This window comes from Macaca nemestrina, chromosome 2 (genome assembly GCF_043159975.1).
Source record: "Macaca nemestrina isolate mMacNem1 chromosome 2, mMacNem.hap1, whole genome shotgun sequence".
NCBI lineage: Eukaryota > Metazoa > Chordata > Mammalia > Primates > Cercopithecidae > Macaca > Macaca nemestrina.
Window position 1 is genome coordinate 9,074,762 of NC_092126.1, and position 12,945 is coordinate 9,087,706.

Consider the following 12,945-nt stretch of genomic DNA (forward strand, 5'->3'; position numbering starts at 1 on the left):
ATACAAATGTTTCTCAACTTATGATGAAGTTACATTCTGAAATGTCTATTTTAAGTAAAAAAAAAAATCATAACTTGAAAATTCATTTAATGCTGGCAACATAGCAGATGGTCCCTGGCTAACAATTATTAGACAAGATTTTTTTACATTATGATGGTGTGAAAGCAATGCACATTCAGTGGAAACTATAACCTTATCATAAATAAGAAGCTCCTCAATTTATGATGAGGCTAAATCCTGATAAACCCATCATTAAGATGAAAAATTGTAAGTTGGACCGTTATAAGTAGGGGACCACCTATACTAGCAATGAACACTTGAAAATTAAAATTTTAAAAGCATTATTTACGATAGCAATAAAAAGCCTGAAATAGTTATGTACAAATCTTACAAAATATCTCTAAGACCTTTATACTAAGAACTACAAAATACCGATAAAAGAAATCAAAGAAGACCTAAATAAAAGGAAATATATAGTATGTTCATGGATCAGATGACTAAGCATTATTAATATATTAATTTCCCCCAAATTAACCTGCAGATTCAATGCAATTCCAGTAGTATTTTTTTTTTGAAATTGCCAAGCTGATTCTAAAATTTCCAAGGAAAGGCAAACAAAAAAGAATAGTTGAACATTTTTGGAAGCAAAAACAAAGTTGGAAGACTCACACTACTTAATTTCCAGGCTTACTTAAAGACATAATAGTCAAATCAGTTGGTATTAGAGAAAGGTTTTATAAATCTATTATATAATATTATATAATATATATAAACACAGTGGAGACTCCAAAAGCAGATCCACACATGGGAAACCAAGTTTCAATAAAGGTACAAAAGCAATTCAATATAGAATGGGTAGTCTTTTCAACAAATATTTCTGTAACAATGAATGCCCATTTGAACAAAGCAAAACAAAATACCTAGATACAGACTTTGTACCTTATAAAAACTTAACTGAAATGGATCACAAACCTAGAATTATCCAACTTCTGTGTAAAAACTAGAAAACTTTCAGAAGAAAAAGCAGAATAAAAAAATTACCAAAAAACTTTGTAACTGTGGAATAAGCAAAGAGTTCTTAGCTAGGACATCAAAAGTCTAAGCCAAAATTTTTTTTACATATTTTACCTAAGCAAATATAAAAACTTTTGCTCTTCAAAAGATACCGTTAAGAAGATAATACAAAGCACACACTGGGAGAAAGTTTTCCCAAATGATATGTCTGATATGGACTTGTAACCAGAATAGAAAAAGAAGTCTAAAAACCCAACATTTACAAAGCAATTTAAAAGTGGACAAAACATTTGAACAGATAACATATCATAAATGTAAAAATGGCAAATAAGCCATGAAAATTAAAGCCACAATGAGATACTGTTATACACTTAACATAACAAATTTAACTGGCAATAAAAAGTGGAGTAACTAGAACTCTTCATACATTGTTGATGAGAATGCAAACTTATAGCCCCCTTGGAAATCTATCTGGCATAATCTTACCAAGTTAAACATATACTACACAATGCAACAATCCCACTTGTAGTTTCTACCCAAGTTACATGAAAACCTGTATTCACACAAAACCCTATATGCTAATATTTATAGCAGCTTTATTTGCAACCACCAAAAGCTGGAAACAACCGTGGTACATACATACAGTTAAATACTACTCAGGAACAAAAAGGAGCAAACTGCTGATACATGCAACATGAATGAATTACAAATGCATTATTCAAAGAAAAATAAGATTCAAAGGGCTTAATACTTTATGATTCAATTTCTGACATTCTTGCAAAAAGGGCAAAAACAAATCAATTGCTGCCAGGAGAGGGGGTTAACTACCAAGGAGCACTGGAGAATTTAGGGGAGAGAAATGTTCTACATGTTGATTGTGGTAGTTGTTACAAGACTGGATGTTTGCAGAAACTCATAGAATTGTGTACTGAAAGGGAATGTATGTAAATTTTATCTTCATTTTTTTAAGTGGGGAAAAAAAGAAAAATAGTTCTTGATTGTAAGCAAATGTGCCTCTCAGTAAACACACTGAAATGTATTATACATTCATTTTCTAAAATTCATTGTAATATTTTTTCCTGAGTTTCTACTCTGCTGGACTGGTGGATGAACTTATCTTCAGTTCTCCCTGAGAATTATCTTTTATCTCTGCTTCTCCAAAATTTATACCATTAACTATGCAGTAGCAAGGAAGGAGCAGAGTTTGCCAGGAGTAAGTACTCAGATTCACACACGTTGCTGCATCCATTGTCCCAGGACATATGAGCCATTACATCTGGTAACTCCAGGTGACTCCCATTGTTTCCATGTCACTCTTACAAGGCTACTGTTTATCAATTAACACTGCACTACATGCACTAGACAGTCATTTCCTCTTTAGTATCTTGCTGATGTTCCATCAGCACTGCTGTAAAGCAGAGGCAGAATCCTTCCTCCGGACCACAGAAATCTTTCATTGATCCGTTTCATTCATCCCTTCCACCTCTTCTCCTTCCCTCTCTCTCTGTTCTGTCTCCCACACGGCCCAGAGGAATACTCTGCTCTCTCCTCTGCTTGTTTCTGACCAAAATACTTTGTCTATACCCTCAAATACCAACTTTTACCTTCTCTGCAAAACTCTCTAAGTTCCCCTAAGGGCTTAGGCTTCTTCGTGACAAATGTCAGAAAGACAAGCAGGCTATTTCTGAGTTCAGCCCTTTTCCTGCTTCCCCTCAGGCGATCAAGCACAGAGTTATCTACAGGGGTACAGGGAGAGCAAAGCAAGATGGAAACACTGCTGGGGAAAACAGATTGGTGTCTTCAAATGCAGCTCCACCTCACCTGATTAAAAGTTTTTAAAGGCGCTGCCTTTACTGCACTCTCTTTTACAGAAAGATAGAAATACTTGAGCAAACTATCCTATTTCATAAGGTACTATAAATGTTGGTTATTGAGTTGATATTGTTGAAATTATTTTATGTTATAAAATTATGCTATTCTTCAGAAAGCAGAAACAGAAAGAATTTTTAGTATATGGAATAATGTGTGAACTAAGTGAAAAAGAATGCACATAAAAATCTTACTAAGAAAAGTTGTGGGTCTATCAGCATTCTGTACAGTTGTTCTGATGCAAAAAAAAATCCACCACATTCTAAAAAATAAAATTTATGGAAACCGTGCTGCCAAATGTTAAGTAAAAAATAATCAGGGAAAAAGAGTAATTAATTCACATACTACACATTTTCCTTTTTTCATCCTCCATCATGGCAATTATGTACTTTTTAGTGGGACATCTGGAAACCTAAGTTCACTTAAAAGATTTTCTTTCTAGCAAGCAGCTAGCCAGGAATCTCCATGTTCTATAAGTTGCTGTCAGCTTGCCCCTGCTTCCAGCTCCAAATGAAGTCAGCCTGCCTTGCTTCCAGACAGTCCAAACAATCGCAGATTGGCTCCAATTGCAGGGCACACTCTCCAGATGTCCAGGATTCAAGGAAGCTTGGTCATACTGTTCAGATATAAATAAAGCCCCATATTTGTTGGTGGGCTGAAGGAACCATACATAATTGGACAGGCAAGCAACCTGGTTTATCCCTGATGGCAAATAGTTCAAGTGAAGTGGTAACCTCCCCATTATACAAAGTATCCAAGTAGCAAACAGATGACCTTGGATGGCATATGCACAGGGAATTCAAAGAGAGTTGGTTTAAATGGCCTATAAAATCTCTTGTTACTGTACGACCTGATGATTCTATGCAACTTTTTTTTCAAGGAAGTGAGAAAAAAATACTACATTATAAGAAATTTCTCTTCCATAATGAATCAAAGCCTGGATGATTCCATAGAAGGATAAAAATAAATGATAGCATATTTAAGAATTCTATACCCTGAGAGACAAATCAGAGAGATAGGCTACAAGGTAAATCATGCTTTTAAAATTATGTATCAATGTAGTAAAAAACTTACAGGGATATACACATTTTTTTTTCATTCAAAGTAGGCTTGTGCTAATGTGACTGTAACAGCATCTTGTGATTTTCTGAATGCAGGTGAATGAACAACAGACACTATTTGAAATAATATAAAAAGATTGAAATGATTCAATAGAAAAACAAAAAGGCTAAGGGGTGAAATTTCTGTAAGGGAATAATGCTGCATTGCTTTTTTGTCTATATGTTATTGTAAAGGTTTGATAACTAGTAAAATGAGGTAAATAAATAGGAAAAAAGACAATTTGCGTGAGACATGTATGAAGCAAAAAGTATTTTAGAAAGAATTTTTACTTTAAGCCACTCTTTTGACAAAAACTAATATTTTAATTTTGATTCATTTCTCTCACAAGAAAATATATAAATGTGTTCAGATGCAAACAAATTGTTTTCTGCCTTTAAGCAAGATATGTATCCATAGAGGCTGCCTGAGGTCCTGAAGGTACCCCCAAAAATGGGATTAAATGAGATCTCCCCTTCACATTCCCCTCTATAATAGTTCACTTAAAGAAAACAAGTCATAAAAGTCAGGGGATTGTAGGAGGTAAATGGGAAATCTCTGTACCTTCAGCTCAATTTTGCTGTGAACCTAAAACAGCTTTAAAAAGTAAAATTCTGTTTAAAAAGTCAGGGTATTGTATTTTAACCAGAACCTTCCAGAAAAAAACAAATGCTATTTTTTCCAAGATTAAAAAGAAATCACATTACGTGTACTTAAATTATCTTTTAAGAGACTCTAATTTTATTTTTTAAATTACTAATGGAAAGAGCACTAGTCTAAGAGTAAACATGTAGTCTCAGCTCTGACTGCAGCGTCACACATCACCAGGTATGTGAATTTGTGTTAGTCTTTTCATTTCTCTGGGCCTGAGTACATCAGATGGAAATTGGGACAATAATAATTAGTCTTATCTACCTAAAACTACAGAAACATGAAAATTCTTTGAAAAACACAAGGTCATATACAAATATAAGCAAAGAAGAAGAAAAACAGTATGTGATAATCATTTATTACATTCATGACAAATGTAATAGCCATTTATTCATTCATCCAATCATCCAGGAAACATTATGTGAACAACCAACACAAACCAGCCTCTCTGCCAGGCACTAGGGATTCCACAGTGAACAAAGCAGACAGAATTGCTTCCCGAAATTAATAGTCTAACAGAAAAGACAGGCACTAAATAACCATATCACTAAATACACCATTAAAATACTGTATTTGCCATGAGAAAAATTTAAGGGTGGGTTACAAAATTTTGATGGGTGACCCAATTTAGATTAGGACTGGGGTTGGGGGCAGCAAGAAAATTAAGAAAAAGCTTTTCAGAGATTTGAAGTATGAAAAGTTGGCAGACCAAAATTTGGAGGGATGGGGTTGCAGACAGTACTCCCAGGGTGGAGGAAGGGGGAAAGCACATTCAAAGGCCTTGAAGTGAAAAAATTTGACATCTTCAAGGTACTAGAAGGCCAGGATGACTGTTGCTGTTTTTCATTCGTGTGATCATCATGATGATCTCATACTGCTTTTAAGAATAGACCAAAACAATTGTGAATATTGACACACTAGTTTTTTGTCTTGTTTTGTTTTGTTTCTGGTAGCACGGTATCTTTGTTTTTCAGTGTTGTTGTTGTTGTTGTTGTTCAATTTTCAGTTTCTGGGTACATGTGCAGGATGTGCAGGTTTGTTACACAGGTAAACATGTGCCGTGGTGGTTTGCTGCACCTATAAACCCATCGCCTAGGTATTAACCCCAGCATGCATTAGCTACTTTTCCTGATTCTTTCCCTCCCCAACTCCAACATGCCCCAGTGGACACACTAGGTTTTACTTAGGCTAAATATCCTGTCTCCAAAAAAATGTTTCCAATTTAGAAAGTCTCTATAACCAAAGTAAGCTTCTAATCTCTATGTACTTAGTAATTATTATGTCAGAAGGACATTTTTGACATCCTCTATTCCGTAGGCTTCAAAGAGAAAATCAGCTTGCTAAATTTAAGAATTTAAAAGTAAAACTGGTAGACCAAAATATGTCCTGAGAAAAAGCAAAGTAGACTCAAAATCAGCAGTTGAAGTTCCTAAGGTTGCTGGGGATAGAAAAGGGAAGATGAGGGAGATGCTCTCTTGACTCCACATACCCACCACATACCCACTCAAACTCATGTAGAAAAGGAACTTAGACTCTTTCTAGCAGATATCAGAGAGGCTCATTGTGGTAAGTTAGCAGGGGGGCAAAGTGTGCCTCAATGCATGAAAAAGAACTAATAGTGGGAGATGTCTAATATGGCAGGGTGAAGAAATGGATATTCCTCTGGAAGTCAATAAGAAGTCATAAATTTCAGTACAGATTACATTCCGTCTGAGGGCCATATAGAGAAGACTCAGGTGCTTTTCAGGACCAACATAATGAGTAAGCTTTAAAGTTTCTTCTAGCACTGAGATACATCATTGAAAAAAGCCTCCTTAACAGAAAGATTTAGGACACTATTCTCAGTAAAAGTCAAGTTTCATCTCCCTAAATTACTGATCAATTAGAAATTCTGATCAGGAGTGGGATGTCCTTAATAACACCAACATCCGGAGAGTTGTAGAGAGCTTTGTAAACTATAAATGGTTTCTACAAACCACTGAGTCATGAGGAGAAATTTTATTGGAAATCCTTAGCATTTCTCAGTATGAATTTAGAAGAAAGAGTTTGGTTAGGGAATTAGGGTAGAAGTACCCAGGTACCTGGCTTGTGCCAAAGTGTTCTCTATCAGGTCTTGGAAAAACTTGAATTACGATTTTTCAAAGTGATGTGGATAGGTCAGTAAAGTTACAGAGCCAGAGTAGACACTGAAGGTTGAGGAGTTATACAGGTGAAGGCAACAGGGCAGAGGAAGGCATTTTAAATATGGGACAAAGAGCAAGAGTGTCCAAAGGAAGGAGGCACACCCAAGAAAATGCACGAATTAATATTCAGGTGGGTATATGTTGTGTGAGCCAGTCTGGTTAACTGGTTAAGAAGCTAGAGCTTAACTCACGAAACAGCAGATATTAATCTAGTAGACCAGGGCTTCTTAATCTCCAGTTTCTTTCTGTTCATCTTCTGAATAAATAAATATAGTCTCTTATAGGTGCAAACTGGGGCTTTGTTCTGATGCCCTACAGTTTCCCTTAGGGGATGTATCAACTCAGACTGAGCCAAGTGAGAGTCCTGGGCTAATATTTATGTTGACTTAAGAATGATTTGAAGAGAAGATGACATCGAGTTTGATTAAAATGTTATTGGATAATCATGCTGATCAAATTTTAAAATATAATCTGCTATAATAAATTCTCCCTTAATTTCCCTTTGCAATTCCAACCCAGATGAGTGCTAGGATATTTAGATGGCATTTACTGAATATCTACTACCTGTCAAGCACTGTAGTTAGTGCATTATCGTCAGGACAAGCCTGTGAGGTAGGTGCTATTCTCATCTCACAGAAAGAGAGGCTCAAAGAGGTTAATTTCTTCATTCATTTATTGAGTCAACATGTATCATTTAAGCACTTCCTAAGTGCTACTGTGGGGGGCACCTACTGCCTTGTCTATGTAGCTCTCCCTTATTCTGGGAACAGTACCTCTTTCCTTCTTGGCTCATCCTCTATCTTTAGTCTATCCATAAGTATCACTAACATTTCTATTTTCTCACCCAACCCCTCTTCCTTGACCATATCAATGGTAAACTGACGTAGTATTTTGGAATATGGGACTAACAGAAAGTCAGGAGAAAGGCTCATCAATGACTAAAAACTATAAAATGAAAAACTCAGGAACTGTGATGGGCCATGATTTTTGCCAGCTAGAGGAAGTCCATGGTGAAAGGGAAGAATGAAGCTGACATGATGAGAAACAGCAGAAAAATGAGACAGAGGCTGGATCCTGATAACAATCATTACTCCGCATCACTGCTGTGTCTTATCAAGAACTGGGTGTTCACCTCTTTCTTAGACCCCCTGATTATATCCCAATATCCTTCAAAAAATTCTTCCTGTGTGAGCTCGGCTTTTGGGGGTTGTTTTTTGGCTTGTTTTTACTTCTAATAGCCTGTCACCATGTTGGGCACATAAGCCAAAAGATTAAAAAACACATAGTCTCTGTCTCATGATATGTAAGAAATGCTTCATAAGGACACATGGAATGACTGTCAGTGGTGCAGGGAAGGAACATGATCCCCTAGCATATGTATCTGAATCATCCAACTCTCCTTTTCACTTGACACTCCTCCTCTGCAAGATCTTGATCCACTTTCTCCCTCAGGGCCTGGCATCTCTGGCTAAGAATTTTGTAATAGTGATGCGCAGTAATTGATAAAAGGGGACTGCAAACATTTTCTGCAAAAGGTCAAATAGTAAATATTTTAGCTTTGGGTAAAATATTTTTTTACCCAAATAAATATTTGGTGCCCTCGACTCTGTCACAACAGTGACTCTGTCGACAACAGCTAAACTTTGCTCTTTTTATCCAAAATCAGCCACAGAGAACACTGAATGGACATGCTTGTGTTCCAATAAAACTTTATTTACAAAAACAAGTGGCAGGATGACTTTGGTCACTGGGCTGCTGTTTGCCACCCTGGCTTTAGGTATTTGGAGGCAAAGTAAAGTTGAGAACCATGATGTGGAGAGTTAACTGATTGGCAGAAACGTGTACCAGGTGCTCTGGAATTACAGAGGAAGCACCAAAATAAACCACAGGCATCAGAAAAAATATATTTCTACAAAAGATGACACCTGAACTGAGACAAGCTTAAGAGGAAGTTAGCCAGATCAAGGAGAGATGAACAGAAAAATCAGCATTTACAAGTGCAGTGAACTTTGGGAGACCCTGGCGTTTGAGGATCTACCAGAAGCTCCCCATGATTGGGCAAAATAAGTGTTAGGAAAAATGGCAAGAAATATTAATACGATGAAGCACAAAAGCAAGATAAAGTTTTTTAAAAATTAATAAAGAAATTTGAACTTTATCCTAACAGTTTTGGGGAGCCATGGAAGAATTTAAAGCAAATGGAATGAACATCGTCTGATTCCTTTTAAAAAAAAAAATTAATTATCTCTCAAAGCTATAAAAAGTAGGAGCAGGGAGTCCAGGTAGGAAATCATGGCAGGTATTCAGATGTGAAGGGATGAGGGCCTGAATTTAGGCAATAGAGTCAATGTACATACTAGAACTGACAGAACACAACTTAGAGACAGGTACCACGTAGGGCTAAGAAAGAAGAAAAAAACTATTCATAGGGAAAGTGGATGGATAGGAGGGAAAAGCCACCTATATTGGAACATGTGAGGCATGGTGAATGCAGCTTGGTACATGTTGTGTGTGAGACGCCTGTGGGCCATTCGAGTGGAAATGTAGATAGTGAATAAGAAGCTGGCTCTGGAGGTAGATAAAAAATCAGCTTTTTATATACATGTGCTTACTACGTACAGCCCTAGGAGGTAGGTGCTATGATTACTCTCATTTCACAGATGAGGAAACTGAGGCCAAAGAGAGGCCAAGGGGAGTGTTTTCTACAATAACACTAAAATTACAGAATTGGGTGCTAACTGAACATAGGAGCGCATGGGCAGGACATTTGGAAAGAGTGTGTGGAATGAAAAGGATGACCGAGGTTAAAACCCCCAACCCAAAGACTTTTAAGAGAGAGAGGAGAGACATGGTAGTAATATCCCCTCTAGAGCCAGAATATTTGAGCTCGTATCCCAACTCAGGTGCTTATTAGTAGCTGCTTGATTTAAACAAGACTTTTAGATACCTCTATTTCTTAGTTTTCTCATCTGCAAAAATAATAATAATAAAATATTAGCAGTACCTAACTCATAGGGTTATATATAGCAACTAAAAGGATGTATATAAAAATCTGATCATGCAGCACAGCAAGTGCTGAGTACTCAAGAAGTATTTGCTATTATTTTTATTATTAATTTGAAAAGAAAATGAACAAACAAAAATGTTACATTGAAGAAGTTTGGTGCAGACAGCCCAAGGGCTCTAAAAGATATCAGAGAACAGATGAAGGAGGTGAGATATGCAATGATCAAGGCTTGTGGTTAGAAAATGAGATCCTGAAGTTTCTGAAAGTCAAGGAATTGAATGGTCCTAAATATTGACCATCCAGAACGATGGTAGGGCTTAAGGAAAGGAGAATTGCAAATTGTGTTTTTAAATATTCAATGACTGTGGAGAGAAATTAGGAGGTCCATGGTTGACAGAGGTCCATGGTTGACAGTGAGGGGTGAGTGTGAAATGTGGAGGACTTGGATAGTTTTGCCAAACACCTTATTTTTTTTTTTTCAAGAGAAATGTTGAATTGCAGGAAGAATAATATTTTGGGACAGTAATATGGGATATAAGAAAAAGTCACATAGCCCCAGATTTAGGGTAAGACTTCACATGTATTAGCAGTCCATTAAGAGGACTTCCAACAAGTAGGGGAGAGCAGGTTTCAATTAGGGCAGAAGATAGGGAAGGAACTCTATAAAGAGACTAAAAATATGAGGGTTCACTGGCATGAACAGGCGAACTTCAAGGGTTATGTGCAAAGAGTTGGAAGGTGGAGGACGCAGGAGGGAAACAGAAGAGAAATCAAAGCAGGACACAGATGCAGGTATGTGACAGAGGAGCTGTAATGACCCTTTGGCATGGCTGCCAAGGAGAGCTGGAATGTGAGGCCTGGCAGAGTGCATGGCCTTCAAATTTCCAAAAGAAACTTTGGAATAAAGTTGTTTTGATGCTAGAAAACCATGGCATTTGCTCAGAGTTCCAAATAGTATGTTGTGAAAATATGATGCCTCTAAGCTAATATTTTTCTGGATGGACAAGGCAGGATTTTCTTTTACCAGAAACTTAGCTTGCGGTGGAAGCCGCAGTGGCCCCACTGGCAGATGAGAGGGCACGGATTTCTCTTGGTGGGGCCAACCGCTGTCTGAACTGGTCAAGAAGTCTATCCAAGCTCTTATGGTCAGCCAATCACAAGGTTTATAATTCAAGCCTTAATCTGACAGAGCCAAGGTCTGTGCTTTCTGTACCACCCTACTTCTAAATAAAGCAAACTATCAATAACAACCAGCTACTTTTCAGGGTCATTACAGAGAGCAAACGCATTACTCTTTGCAAAAGTAATACATTTTGCAATGGAAGACACACTGTGCAAATATTATGTCACTACCCTTACCAAATAATTCATTATGTGACAGTTGGAGATATACACTAGAACTAAGACATGAAGTGCTATGGAGGAGGGTGGAGAGAGAGCCAAGACCCATGAGAGAGATTTGGCACGGATTCTTGGAGGAGGTGAGATTGGAGATGACCCTTGAGTGATTTTTCATTTTCCCCAAAGATACCTTCCCTCTAGATCTCAGACATACCCTGTCTGTCTCCATTTCAATACAGCTGAGGCAATTTGGCCTTCAGGAGAGAATGAAGGAAAACTGGAAAGGCCTCCTTGTGGCAACTGAAGCTGGGTGTGGGGCAGCGGTCTAGAGCCCACCTACCTCTCAGGCAGTCATCTTTCCTTGGAAAAAACGCTCCTCGCTGCTCCAGCCCAGCTCCTGGGGCCTGACCTCTTTTTCAAGCCTGCTTATCGGGCCTGAACTCCTCCAGCTGGATCTTGTTTTTTATTTGGCTCCTTCTTTTCAGCTGTTTCTCTTTCAGTCCTCTCTTCTTGATTCTTGAAAGTGAACGTAGCCAAGCCTCATCCTCCTGCCCAGGACAAGGCATAGAGATTGTATTTAGGCATGATGGACCTGTGTGGGACAAAAAAAACAGGTGTCCATCACTGGACTTCCGGTAGAGGTCTGCTTTGGGAACCACTGAGCCTCCTCTAAGTGTTTGGAATTCAGAAAAACAGGACTAGATAAACCAACATGTATAAACAAGATGAAGAGAGATTTCAGCAGAATGGTAAGAGACAGTATCATTTTCCTGGGTAGTAGCTGAAAGCAATCTGGGTCTAGAGGTGGCAGCCCCTCCCCTGAGCATCCATGGTTGACGTCCTTTCCATTTTAAGCAATTGAGCTACCCGGGGGGCTCTAGGTCGGGCCCCACATGTTACATAGCTTTTATCCGGCTATGAGATCCAGCATGTATACAGCTAGAAATCCACCCCTACCACCACGTAAACAACTAAAACACCGCAGAAACTTTTCCCCCAATTCCCACGCCACAAATCTGGGGGTATGCCTCCACCTCCAGGAGGAAGCGGCTTCCTGGAAGGCTGAAGGAGATGAAAAATGCAAGACTAGTTCTCCCTTGCCCACTCTCACACCACTGCTCGGCCTGCCTGCCCCCCTTCCCACCCACAACCCCTCCTATTCCCCAAGGGGTGCCATTTGGGAACCAAAATCCACTTCGTCAGCGCAAGAGCAACCCTGCCTTTTCTTGCTCCACACACCATGTGACACTGGAGAACCTCCAGGGCATATTTCATCTGGCATCAACAACTAGAGGTCACCGTGACCCAAAACTTCCTGCGTTCTCAGGCCTGGCAACGCCTGCCAAAGCTAGCCATGGTGGGGGTAGGGGAGCGCCGCTTGTGGGGAGTTGACCAAGTGTGGTGTCGGCCGCCCTGCCTGCCAACAGACAGCAACACTGGTTTTCCACTGCCGGCCATTCATTGGACTTGGACAGCTTTGTTCCTTCTCTGGGACCAAGTCAACAAGCTGGGACCAGAGGAGCTGCGGCTGCAGCATGCAGGGTAAAGCCGTCTCTGTTTGCTTGCACACCGGGGGCAGCAACTGGGCTGGGTGGCTCCCAAAGATTCTGATTTTCCACCTGCTCTACCTGCCAGACACTGCAGTGTGACAAGGGTTCAGGACTCTCAGGGATTGTTGTTTCATTTTTTTTTTTTTTCTACATAGGGAAAAACAAATTGTTATAAGGCCAAAGACTTCATGTTGAATTTTGCTCAGGGTCAAAGGCAATGATGGTGAAACTA

General features: G+C 38.8%; 1 protein-coding gene across 2 annotated transcripts in view; it reads right to left on the reverse strand.

The window, feature by feature from the left end:
• Positions 1–12,144, reverse strand: part of LOC105470876 (tumor protein p63 regulated 1) — a 233,349-nt gene extending 221,205 nt beyond the window's left edge. The window contains exon 1 of one of the 2 annotated variants that reach the window (XM_011723150.3): positions 11,504–12,144. The gene's annotated coding sequence lies outside the window, so the exon portion shown is untranslated. The remainder of the gene's footprint in view (positions 1–11,503) is intronic. The other variant, XM_071090669.1, reaches the window with a different exon arrangement.
• Between the last annotated feature and the right edge of the window lie 801 nt (positions 12,145–12,945).